Source organism: Thamnophis sirtalis, unplaced genomic scaffold (genome assembly GCF_051295495.1).
Source record: "Thamnophis sirtalis isolate CommonGarterSnake01/CBP01778 unplaced genomic scaffold, rThaSir2_p1.2 scaffold_6, whole genome shotgun sequence".
Lineage (NCBI taxonomy): Eukaryota > Metazoa > Chordata > Lepidosauria > Squamata > Natricidae > Thamnophis > Thamnophis sirtalis.
The window spans coordinates 43,849,562-43,863,753 of record NW_028261386.1 but is presented as its reverse complement, the minus strand read 5'-3'; positions in this window follow the sequence as shown (position 1 = coordinate 43,863,753).

The window sequence follows — 14,192 nt, the reverse complement described above, 5'->3', positions numbered from 1 at the left end:
GCATCTGCACATATAATTTAACATACTGAAATATATTTCAGGAAAGAAATATAGTGTGCTATTTGGAGAATGGTACAAGCGGCCTCAGAAAGGACAGGGGTAGCCAGCAGCTATCTCACATAGACCCAGGCTGTGTGTGCCTTAGCAGCAGCAGGAGGAAGATGGCTATGGTCAGTTGGGCAAAGCAGGACTCATGGGCAGCAGGGACTAAACAACCAAATTTTGATCACGTGACCATAGAGGTCCTGCAACAAGTATAACTTTGAAGGGGAGGGTGGGATTTGGTTTGTGCCACCATAACTTTGAATGGTTGCTGAATAAAGGATCATAACCTGAGGACTACCTGTACATTACTTTGTTACACTGAAGAAAATATAAAAAGGCTTAGAAAGAATTTTAGAAATTATTCTGTGCACGCTTTCTCTATTTTATTCAAGTTAAGTTTTTGTTGTAGCATGGTTCTTTGGGTTTCTGGGTCGGTCATGGTCGGTCCAAGCTTTCAGACTCATGCAGAAGCCCATTGTTAGGGAACTTCTCTCTAGCAGCATATGTGCTTTGGGCTATTGTCTGTGTGGTATTTATATGGTCACTGATTGTGTGTGGCTTTTTAGTTGTTGATTGGAGTGTTGATGGCTGGTTATTAACTTGTTCTTGGCTGTTGTTTCCTTATGCTGCCAAGCCCTCGCCTCCTAATTACTTGATTTTTTTTAGAAGTCTGCACAGTCTCATCTACTAGAACTCAAGTTTGTTAGTATATGCTAAATCAGTGATGGTTAATCTTTTTGTTGTTGCATGCTGAAAGTGCATGCACGTGTGATGCCCCCCACACCCACTACCCCCCACATACATGTGTGACCCTCCCGTATGTGTCCACAACCGCCCCCATGCACTCCACTCCCTGCACATGCACACGCGTCTCCTGCATGCCCCTTGCACCACCACCCCCGCGAATGCTTAGCCAACACCCCAAAACCAGATGGCTGGCAGGAGACACGTGCACATGCACAGTGGAGTTGGGCTAGGGCTAGGGTGACATGCATGCCATGGGTTCGCCATCATGGCACTGTATGATCTCTCTATATCTATGTTCAGTGACTGAATATACGCGAGCTAAAATGATAAAGCAGACATTCTTAAGCCTGTCTATAGTACACAAAAGATGTTTTAATGTTTTGGAAACTTTCTGGCAGAAGATAGATAAGTGAGAAACTGTGCTGCAGACAGGAGAGGGAGAAGGAGAAAACTAATACACCCTCCCCCAGTCTTTTATTAAAGTTGGAATTTGTAGCAAGAAAAAAAATATTCTAGGTAACACATTGAACAAAGGAAACATTTGTTCTAAGTGTTGTTTAGAAGAATGGGGGAGGGGTGGTTGCTCTGTTTTTAAGTTTAATATTTGTAGTTATTATTGTATCTTTATACGCTCAGATTTTGTGTGCTTTATGCAAATTGGCATCTCTTTGCACCAGAGTTGCTTCCACATAAGAGAAGATCAGCGTCATGTTGATATCTATTCAGAGTCTTATCTTTTCCTGTATATTTCTCTATTGAAGGTTCCTTTAAGATATTTGTCAGTGATTTGAACAGCAATATATCTTTGTATTCTCTACCATTTGATGATTTTAGTATATATATGAAGTTTAATTCTACTTATCTCTTGTGAAATTGGTCTACCTCCCCACAAAGGAGGATGGGCTGATTTGCCTAGTCACGCACTTTGAGATTGCAGGAGCAGAAGTCGTGCTTTAGAACTGATTTCATTTTTTTTCTTCTCTTGTGTAGACTGTGGAAATCCTGTCTTTTTCATTGTTGGAAGAATGTCCTGGGTTCAGTTCCAAGTGGAGAAAAAGACCCGGGGAACATGGAGGCTGCTTGGAAAAATGGTTTAATGGTGGACAGGATCACATGGCTTGGAGCTCCTGGGTAAAAAGAGGTATCACATGGTTCAATATGTTGGGTGAAGAAAAAAAAGGGCCGAGATACTGAGAGTCCCTGAGTTTTATATCTTCTCCTGGGCCCCATTTCCTATTCCTGTCCCCGTGTAAGAAATGTATTCTGATTGGTTGTCAGACTCCCAGGGACAGGGGTCTTAGCTAAGAAGAGCCAAGGTGGCGCAGTGGTTAAATGCAGCACTGCAGGCTACTGCTAGATCAGCAGGTCAGCGGTTCAAATCTCACCGGCTCAGGGTTGACTCAGCCTTCCATCCTTCCGAGGTGGGTAAAATGAGGACCCGGATTGTTGGGGGCAATATGCTGACTCTCTGTAAACCGCTTAGAGAGGCCTGAAAGGCCTATGAAGCGGTATATAAGTCTACTGCTATTGCTATTGCTATTGCTATTGCTATTGCTAACTTTGTAGGCTGTCCTGATACCCAAGCTTGTTTGCCTTGTGGGCTGATGTAATCTTCCCAGGTGCCATGTGGTGAGATGGGTAGAGGGTTAATTCTACGTTCATTATGTGGAACAGACTGGCTCAGGCCTTAATGTCCCATTGACAAAGGTGGTGGGGCGGGTGGACAGGGAGATGCTTTGACTTTAAAAACATGTTCCCCCTTTTCTCATCCAGAGAAATATAATATTCTGCCTCTTTAATATTTCCTAAAATATTTCATTTTCCCAGGAGAGAAAGGGGTGGGACACAAGGCTGACTTTAGCCTTGTTTTTTGGTTGTTTTTCAGAGGGCAAAAAAACCCCCAACACATAAACCAGAAGTTCAGGAACGGACTTCCGGGTTGCCCATATGGCCGCTTTTTGCCCTCCGGAGCCTTCAGGAAAGCTTCCTGAAGCCTTTGGAGGGCTTCCACGGGGCGTGAGGTAGGATGTTTTCACACTCCTCAGACTCCTAGAAAGCCTCTGGAGCCTGGGGAGGGCAAAAAATGGGTCCATCGCAGGCCAAAAGTGGGGAAAGGTGGGGGTCGTGCGCACATGCATGCAGGGCCCCCCTCACACATGCATGTGTGTGTGGGGGGGTCGCATGCATAGCTTTATGGGTGTAGGCACACCCACACACCCCTGTGCTCCGGCCCGCTTTTGGCACACGATCCGAAAAAAGTTAGCTATCACTGTCCTATATCATAAAGCAGGTTTAATGGAATTGCACCAGATAGAGGTATCCACTTGAAAAAATAAGATGGCAGCAGTAATTTCCAAGTTATATAGCAAGAGGAAATGGAGTTAGGTATATAGTCTCAAAAGGTCTCTGGGGTTTGAGACTTCCGGCCTTTCATTCTATAGACTTAATCATGATGACCCCACAACAGTAAAAAAGAAAAGAAAAAAGTGTAGTATGTGTTTCTCACAGAGAGAAGTTCACTTGTTAACCAGCTGGACATTCCTCTGTTATCTGTTTATAGAACAGCCTCTCCTACACAGGAGCAATGAATAACTAAGAAAGCCTTAAACTAAGGTGATGAACTGAAATCTAAAGAATTTTCTAAATAATATTATCCAGTTGCTCAGATTTCCGTAACTTTATTCTTTTAAAAATGTTAGCTTTAAAAAAATGGTGGAAGAATCCTCCGTTCTGTGAAGGTGGGATGGTGAAGGATTCTTACCAAGACAGTCTGTCAAGTGTTTAAGAATCTTCTGCTGAGTTTGAAACTAGTATTACTTCTGATGCTATGCTTCTTTTAATATTTCTGTTGTAAATTATTCTGCTCATTCATCGCTAGTATGGTTGAGTATCCTTGGAAAATGAATAAGAAGTTCAGATGGCTTTCATGTGTAGCACCTCTACTAGTGATGAAAGAAGTCTGTCTTTCTCATGAGGTTGAAAAAGAAGCTAACTGCTTCAAGGAGTTGGTTAATTTAGGTTTTGCAACTTTTAAAACAGTTACAGCTGTATTTTACCTATAAAAGGGGTAATGGATGTATGAACATTTGCTCACCTATGAATGGGACATTCTTCCTTTGAAATGTCCTTTTGGACTTTTTAAATAAAACATTTAAAAACATCCAAAACTAAAGCTTACTCTCATATCTAACTCTTTAATGCTTTAAATACCAGAACCGAGGCAACACTCTTATTAAATTTAAGCATGGCCTAGTCACTAGAAGTTGATTTTAAAAATGATAGATTCCATTCTTTCATGGTTTGCTTTCCTGCAGATTCTCCTTGGAGCCATTTTTCTCCAAGTAGCAGAAGTATCTCCCCATTACCAACCGTCAGTTTAGAGATGAGTTATCTACCTTTGGATTAGCTGCCTTTAACAAGTGTAAGGCAATATACAAATAAAATAGTTATAACTATATAAAATAGAAAGCATCAAGCAAATCATAACTGAAATCCATATGACAGAAAAGCATTTTGCAATCCTTCTAGAAAGAGACTATAAATAGAAATGAGATTTGTAGAATAACTGAAACGTTACAACTGTGCAGTTGTTGTAGTTGTTATATTGTTCAGTAGCATTCATAACAAACTATGGTGACATGATGTTGCAGATTTTTTTCCCATTCTGTTTGAAGCTCCCTATACAATAAAACTAGATACAAGGTAATTGGTTTCTACTGTTGGAGTAGATACTGTGAGGAGTAGATACTGCGGAGAAAAAGAACTGGATGTGTGTATAATGTTCATATAATGGGCACATGTTCTGATGTAACTTTACCGTTTCATCCCACAAGGGAAGTGGTTGCAAAAGAGGGTAAAGTATTTCAGCATAGATACATATTTTAAACTCTATGTCTATTGTTAGTGAATTGACTCAGTAAACCACCTCCTCTAGATTTATATGACCAAAATAAGGTCAGAAGGCTTTGATAACTAGTTTGAGTCATCAGGACTCGATGCGGAAAGTAGTAGTTAGTGTGTTGGATTAAACTGGGCGAATTAAGAACTGGGGCTTGTACCTTTTGAGATAACTATAAACTAATTACTGTCTCTCAGCCTAACCCATCTGATAGGGTTTTGTTTTAGCAGGGTAAACTAGAAAAAGCCAAGCAGACTATCCTGAGCTTCTGATGTGGTGAAATAAAAAAAATTCAAAATAGCACTAGTACTATTAAATAGTACTAGTAATCATCAGCAGCATTTGGCTGATGCTAAAAGAACGGATGTGTGAAGTCTTTATAACAGGAAGAGTATATTAACTAATGTTGGAGTTTGTGAAGTCTTTATAACAGGAAGAGTATATTAACTAATGTTGGAGTTTGTTGAAGAGCCTATTGATGCATTTTCTATAGAATAAGACAGTGTTTTGTAATACAAAATTCTATAGAATAAGAAAGTGTTTTGTAATACAGGGGAATGTGTCCAAAGCAACTTTTGAATAAATAAAGGAGCTGTGACCTTTTTTTTTTTTAAGATTTGCACCATTGCTTCATAAGCTGCTTCTAGCTGTCTTCATATGTTTATGTGTGCACAGCCATTTTACTTCACTGGGAAGAAAGAAAGAGAGAGAGAGAGAGAGAGAGAGAAAGAGAAAGAGAGAGAAAGAAAGAAAGAAAGAAAAAGAAAGAAAAAGAAAGAAAGAAAGAAAGAAAGAAAGAAAGAAAGAAAGAAAGAAAGAAAGAAAAAACTGCCCTTGTCTCTGTCTTCAGTCTTCTATTTGGACATGCATGCATAAAATTGCATTGTAATACATTGGAAAAAAACTGAGTTAAAAGTCTTTGAGCCATATCCTAAAATGTAAGAAGCAAGCAAGGAAGCCTCAACTCCATTATTATGTTCCACGATACACAGCAAATGATTAAAAATGAATGCACTAAAATTCCTAATAGAAAACAGGCGAAGAAAAATGGTTGAAAGCACATATAACATATATATTTTCAACAGTGAATGCAAAACATTCCCTAGCCAGGAGCATGGGGGGAACAGCGAGGTCTTCAGAGCTATCTTGAAGGGCGGCAGAATTAGAGCTAACCATACTTCAGAAGTTGTTGCTATTCCAAAGGACACAGAATGCACACCTCATGGGTCCAATAAGATGGTATTGTTTATTAGATGGACTTGAATACACCAATCCTGTTAGAATTTATGGGACAATGACCTAGAGATGGTCCCTATAATAGACCCTATACAGGTAGTCTTCAACTTACGACCACAATTGAGCCCCAAATTTATGTTGCTAAGTGGGAAATTTGTTAAGTGAGTTTTGCCCCATTTTATGACTTTTCTTGCTAAGTCATTCACTGCAGTTGTTAAATTAGCAACACAGTTAAGTGAATCTGGTTTCCCCTTTGACTTTGCTTGTCAGAAGTTGCAAAAGGTGATCACATGACCCCAGAACACTGCAACTGTCATAAATGTGAGTCAGCTGTCAAGCATACAAATGTAAACCACATGACCATGGGAGCAAAGGTCATGTGAAAAATGGTCATAATTTTCTTCAGTGATGTAACTTTGAACTGTCACTAAGTGAACTGTTGTAAGTTGAGGACTACCTGTACCATAAAAGGCTTTATAGATGGTGGATTAGACAGAACATAATTTGAGTATTTGAAAACTCTTCTGACATTTCTAAGTTAAGAGTGTAACTTAGCTTGATTCCCTATGGATATATTGGACTATAACCACCAGTGCCCCCACTGTGCAGTGTTTTGGATTTGGTTCCAAAAAGTGCTTCAGAGTGCATGTCGGAATAAACATGGGATCAACCCGCAAATCTTTAAAGCAAATGCATCTTTTCCGGGACATGCATAATTGCTGTCTATAGTTGCTGACTGGTTTTGAGAAAAGTTGCAATTGCTTAAGTGGAAGGATACCACAGAAGACATCTTTGTGCTCTGAGGGTCTTTTTGTACAATTAGCCCCTTCTCCCAAATCAGTATATGTGATGCGTGGGAAGAATGAAAGTTGTGGTCTATTATCTCTCTTGGGAACTAGATTAAGGAAGGCTACCAGTAAGTAAATGGCAATAGTACTTTTCCTTTTGCTTTGCTTACTATTTTACCTCATCTATGGAGAACTGAAAATTATAGTCCATTTTGTTATCAGAGATCTAGCCTAATAAAAATAATTCTTTAATCAACATGTCTATTTTGGGCTCTGTGTGTATGTGTGTTTGTCCTTGTTATTCTACTAAAACATTACACAGGTCTGCGACTAAAAAGCTGTTTGATTATTTTCATCTAATTTCCATATATTTTGGTGTGCTGAAAACAAATAAAATATTGAAAAAACTCCTAGACATCATAATTTGATACAACATGCAAAATTGTCTTCAAATTTATCATTTTTTTAAAATTTTGGTATTTTTTTATATTATGGGTTTTTAAACAATTTAAAGTCCAAATTACTATTAATTAATTCACATAAGTGCATTTAAGATATAAAATGCCAAAAAAACCTGAAAGGGTTTGTCCGAGTTATGTAAAAAAAATATAGCACTGTAAATCTGATGGTCAGCAATATATACATAAGCTAAGCAAGTTTTAAGTCTGTGCTTCTAATGGTAGAAGGGGTTAATCTTTCCTGAAGAATCCAGTGGGAGGGAGACACAGGGCAGATAGCAGCATCTCTGGTCAGTGCAGGGGGCGTGGCCAGCACTGTGACATCTCGTGTACAGACACAGAGCTGCTCTCTCCTGCAAGCCACACTTGTGCACGAATCATCATCAGGTTCTTGGTTCTAGGCTGTTCACACTTTTCCATCGCAATTCATGTTAGCTCGTCATTCTTCAACCATTATGTTATGGCTCCGCGAAAGTGTATTAATTCTCCAGTTTCTGTTTCATCAGTGGTGAATATGCAGTGTTGAAGCAACAGCAGAATATTACAGACTTTGTGAAAAAAGTATACTCTGCATACTTTGGACTAAAAATTGGAGATCAAGATAAAGTTTGGGCGCCTCATAAAGTATGCAAATGGTGTGTTGAGAACCTCCGAAACTGGTTCAAGGGTAAGAAAAAATCTTTCCGTTATGGGATTCCTATGGTATGGCAAGAGCAAAAGAACCATAGTGATGACTGTTACTTTTGTTCATGCGATGTGAAAGGGTTTAATTCCAAAAGGAAGCATTCCATTTCATACCCCAATCTTCACTCAGCAATTCGTCTCATCCCCCATGGCACAGATATACCAGTACCCAAGCCCCCTGCTCCCTTGGAAGAGACACCTAGCTCCGATGAAGGTGAAGTCATACCTGAACCAGATGACGAATCAAGTTCTGACTTTGAAGATGATACAAGACCAAAATTGTTTTCTCAGGAGGAGATGAATGATTTGGTAAGAGACTTGAATCTTCCCAAAGATGCTGCTGAGTTACTCGGATCAAGGCTGAAAAGCAGGAATTTATTGTTGCCAGGAGTGTCATCTTCATGGTTCAGACATCGTGAAAAGGAATTCATTCCTTACTTCACCCAGGAAGACAAGTTGGTTTATTGCATCGATGTCAAAGGTCTGATGGGTCAATTTAAAATCCAATATGATTCAGAGCAATGGCGTCTTTTTATAGATTCTTCAAAAAGAAGTCTCAAAGCAGTTTTACTCCACAACGGTTTTTACGCTTCCATATCTGTAGGTCACCGTACACTTGAAGGAAATCTACGAGAACTTGGAATTGGTTCTTCGGAAACTTAAATATGAAGACTATGGTTGGCAAATGTGTGGGGACTTGAAGATCTTGTGCATGCTGCTTGGGCAACAAGCTGGGTATACCAAATACTCTTGTTTTCTGTGTCTATGGGACAGTCAAGACCGACAAAATCACTGGACCAAGAAGAGTTGGCAGCTGAGGGTGAAACAGTTGGTGAAAAAAATGTCCTCTGAGAAACTTTGGTACCTTCCCATAAAGTTCTCCTACCACCTCTCCACATAAAATTGGGATTGATGAAGCAATTCGTAAAATCACTTCCCAGAGATGGAGAATGCTTCAAATACTTGGTCACCAAGTTTCCATGCCTGTCGGAAGCAAAATTGAAGGAAGGTGTGTTCGTCAGACCAGACATTAGAAGGCTTATAGTTGAGCAAGAGTTTGCCAATACCACGACGAATCCTCAAAAAGAAGGGTGGATTGCATTTAAAGAAGTCGTACAGAAATTTTTAGGCAGTAACAAAGATCCTCACTACAAAAAGATCGTCGGAAGAATGCTGAAAGCATTTCAAGCTTTAGGTTGCCTAATGAGTTTGAAAGTGCATTTCCTCCAGTCCCACCTTGACTACTTTCCTGAAAATTTGGGAGCTGTGAGTGAGGAACAAGGTGAACGATTCCACCAAGACATTAAAGAGATGGAAAGGAGATACCAGGGAAAATGGAGCATTACAATGTGTAAATGCACCAAGAGGAGCCTCACAAGGAAGAAGAATCGAGTTTAGTGTGTGTAGGTGAGCTCATTTCAGTTCAAAAAAGGATTTTCATGAAAATATTGTAATAAAACTTTAATTTTATAAGTCTATTTCCATTTTTTTTGAGGTATTGCTTTATTTAACATAGTTACCTAAATTGTCAGGAAACGTGATGTCCTATGACAAAATGGAGGTCATTTTCAGATTCAGCACACCAAAAAACATAAATATTACGTGGAATAACCAAAACAGCTCTCGAAAATAATTTTTTTTTGCAGACCTGTGATTTGGGAATGAGTATATCTGGTGTAGTGAAGCTGTCATTTTAAACTAGTACTAAAGTACAATTTCTGTCAGGATTATGAGAACTCCATTCAGCAACATCTAGTAAAACATTGTATCATATCTCTCTAATGTATTCATTTGCTGTTCTTTGGGGCAGCAGAAAGCAAGTCTTTGTGTCATTAGAGCCTTTTCAGATATTTGGAAAATGTTATTATATTCCCATTCAGACTTTTTATCCAATTCCACATATTTTCCTATAACAATTATATATAGTAATAACACATAATGTATAATGTTTACATAGTAATGCTCCATAAAATGGGCCACATTTAATAAGATTATTAAAGGCTTTAATTCTTGGCACAGTGAAATGTCTGGGGACCATTTCAGTTTCTGATTATGCAAAATCAACCTTTGGAAAGAACACTTTTATACATTGAAATTTTTAAAACACTTTTATTACTTTCATTTGCATTATCAACTCTTCTAGTCATGATAACAGATGAGGCAATTTCTCTAGTTTAGCTTGGTACAACTTACTTTATGAAATTTTCCTTCTCTCTCCATGCCCCTCTCAAAATAAATGAGAGGACCTACTGTATACTATGCTATCATTGGCTCTGCAACCTAGAAGCCTTTCAGGAAAGGTGGAATTTTGGATCCAGTAGGAGTCTCACACCTGAAGAGACTCTGTATCTGCAGTGGTTTCCATGGGGTTCCTAGTGTTAGAAGCAATGGAGGTCTGTATGGGAAAAAGGGGTTCATCTGGACCAGAGGTGGTATGCAGCAGGTTCTGACCAGTTCTGGAGAACTGTAGCTAAAATTTTGAGTAGGTCAGAGAACCGGTAAATGCTACCTCTGACTGGCCTCGCCCTTTTCTATTCTCTGCCTCCCAAATCCTAGTTGATTGGGATGGAATGGGGATTTTGTAGTAACCTTCCCCTGCCACACTGACAGAGCCAGGTCCACCAAGCTACGCATTGGTGGGTTTCCATTTATTTTACTACCGATGTGTGGGCGTGCTCACATGCTCACGTGACACATGTGCAGAAGCATCTGGGTGGGTGGAGCCTCCTGCCGCTGCCACTACCGGCTCATCCAATCCAGGGCGAACTGGCAGAAACCCACCTATGAAGCCACACCCACCAAGCCATATCCACAGAACCCGTAGTAAAAAATTTTGAATCCCACCATTGATCTGGACATTTTGGATTTTGGGCCTCACTGGTCCGAGGACTATGCTATCTTTAATGCTGGATGGAGATGCACTGCCTCAGACAGACCCAGTGTGACTCAACACCTGCTTGATGAGCAAGTGGCACTTGTGGCTAGGAGGGCGTTTGCACAGTTTCTTCTTGCTTGCCATCAGTTATAGAAATTTAATAAATATATAAATAACGACTAGTTGCTTAGTTATCACATTTCTATAGCCACTCATCTCACACAGTAAATCATTTGGCCTTGCAAAATGGTAGCAGGTTCTTACCACACTCTTATCAACCCTGAGCTTTGTTTCCCCCCCTTTTGCTCAGTCACGTTACAAAAGGCTTTTTCCCTTTTCTGGGAGAAAACAGATACAAAGAAAGTGTTAAGCAATTCCACCATGTCCTTATTGTTGTCATTATTTCCTGGCCTATATTGAGCAACAGATTCATAGTTTCCCTGAGTTTTATTTTAGACATACATTTTTCCAAATATGGAGTCTTTGGTGCTCTCTGAGCTCAATTTCTTGCTTGCAAATGTTTCCTTAACCAACTAGGTAACATCAGTGCTAGTGATAGAGATGAGTTACATTTACACACTATTCAAAAGAGACAATACAAAACTTAGAAGGAACACATTCTCCCCAGCAGCAGGAAAGATGGTTTATTGTTGGACAGGGCCACATGGTTTGAGCCCTGACCAGAAAAGGTGATCACATGCTTTGATGTAGGTGGAGAAGAAGATAAAAGGGCTGAGGAAGGGGCTTGCTAGGCTTTTTATACCCTGTTTAGTCCCACCTCTCTATTTCCTGTTCCTGTGTAAGATATGTATTCTGATTGGTTGTCAGACTCCCATGGTGCCATGCAGGGGGCTACTTTCTAGACTGTTTCTGAATCCAGGTATGAGTTCTCAGATGCCATATGGAGACCTGAGTAAAAGGCCAATCATGCCTTTCTGTAGCTGCTGCTGAAGTCTTTATTATGTAAAGTGGGCTAGCCTGGCTAGTCTTAATGTGCCTATTGACAAAGTGGGGGTGGGCAAGAAGCTACAGGCAACTATTCTGTCTTTTAAAACATGCTTCTTTTCACATCCAGAGAAATATTCTGCCTTTTCAATATTTCCTAGGATATTTCATTTTTCTGGGAGAGGGCTGGATGATAACTTCCCACAGAATAGCACACAACCAATGAAGAAGAAAACAGTACTGTAATCAAGGAACTACCCTGGAGAAAACTATACCCCCACCAGCTCTGGCAGGGCAAGCTACTGTAAATAAACAGGAAGCAAACCCCACACAAACTAGCACTGATGATGTTATCAGGTAATGAAATGTTTGCAAGCAAACAACCAAACTCGGACAGCATCAAGAACTCCCAGTTCAAACCTGAGCTTCTCTTCTGTTGAATTGCTTTACATACTTCGCTAGTATTTAATCTCATTCTGAACATTTGGTTTCTGGTCATCCTTACAGTTTTTAATTACCAGTTAGGATTCCATTTTAGTAAATTAGTCTAATTCCATTTTTTAATATATACTTTTTCCACTGAGCTTTTTGTTCATTCATAGGCAAGCAGACAGATGGACAGACATTGTGCCTTCAAGTCAATCTTGACTCCTGACTACTGCCTGGAGAAGTCTACACAGTTATCATGGCAAGAGTTTTGGAAGCTTTTTCATTCTTCCAAATGCTGCATTTTGTGCCTAAGGCAGGATTAAAATTTATAGTCGTCTAGTTTCTATCTTAATGCCTTTAATCATTATATCAAACTGGCCCTTTGTTCATTTTTTCCCCTTCCATTTAATCCTCCCTCATTCTCAGAAAGTGCTAGGACGTGTCCCTACAGTTTTCTTGGTAGGGTGTTTCAGAAGAGATTTGCCATTGCCTCTTTCCTAAGGATGAGAGAAAGTGACTAAGTAACCCAAGATCACTCTCTGCGCCTCAGATGGAACTAGAATTTACAGTCTCCCAGTTTGCAACCTGATGCCTTAGCTTAGTGGCCCCTACCCTTTTGGGTGGCAGGGACCAGTTCCACGGAAGGTGGTTTTTCCATGGACCGGGAGAGGGGCTTGGTTTCGTGTACTGCCTGGATTTTGCATGTGCACAGATGGGGCTTTGCTTGCATGCATGTTTCTGGTGCGCTGTGAACCCGTGTGGTATGTCTCATGGGGGTTAGGACCCCTGCGTTAACTACTACACCACCCTGAAGGCCTTTAAGGGATTGTTCCTGCCTGTATTTTTCCTATCTCATTTTTTAGGATCTTCCACCTCTCTTCAACTAGTTTAGTCTTTATCATTTTACATCATGATACATTTATAACTTTTACTCAGTCTACCTTCCCGAAGCTCAAGGTATGTAGGCATATATGCTCAGCTCTTCCCTTCTCCCCAAGCTGCTTTCTTCACAGGTATTGACATTGTCATTGCATCAGTCAATTCCACAATGTTATTCAGTGTTGGGCCAGACTGGGGATCTCTTTTGTTTCTTCTTCAACCTTTTAACAAAATGCAAGTGCTAGCAAAAGAGAAATCTGTTGGACAGGTGACTCAGCTTTCCAGCAGATAATCATGATAGCTGAAGTCAAATTGAGGTGATCCTGCACTTCTGAGAACTTGGAAAGTTAATTTAGAAATATATTTGAGGTACAGTGTAGAAATCTCTCACAACTATGCCACTGTTCTTTTTAATACCCTTTAATCTTACACAGATTCTTTCAGCAATTTCCTGGAAGGAAAAAATGTACATGAATAAAGTCTCCTAGAGATCTATCATTCCTATATAAGCATTGCATTATTTATATTCTGCCTTAGTACAGATACATAAAAGTAAATCATGTAGGCCATAATACACAGCAATATGTGATGCTTATGTAATTCTGCATGTGCCTACCTAAAATACTTGTACCCTGCTGCCCTCTACAGGATAAAATAGCAAACTGCTATTTTCATATGTAATAAGTTTGCAAAAATTGGTGATACGCAAGAAGGCAAAGAAGAAAAAGACTAAGGGGCAAAGAGCTCCAAATAGATCTAGTATATCAACTTGTAATGAAATAGAACATCATGAAAAAAGGGGGTGCTGAATAATTGGCCATGTGTACTAGAAGTGCCATATGCTCTTGAGTAATATTTTAGTGATATAAAATATTCAGCAAGAGTAGTCAATGCCTGCTACATCCCCAAACCCCCATGATTTTAACCTAAGACTGCCTATTGTTGACCTCACCCCATTCCCAAGAGGCATGCATAAGCGCACCAGCATGCCTATCGTCCCTGTCCTATTGTCTCCATTTATTCATACCCATTTTCTGTGTTCGTATTTATGTTTATACTTATACCTGTTATCTTTTACATATTTGACAAACTAAATAAAATAAATAAAAATAAATAATAAAAAGTAGCAGAACTTAAGTTTCCCATTTTAGACACATGCAAAGGCACTTCCATTTATTATTCTCAAATATACTATTCTGTTTGAGAAA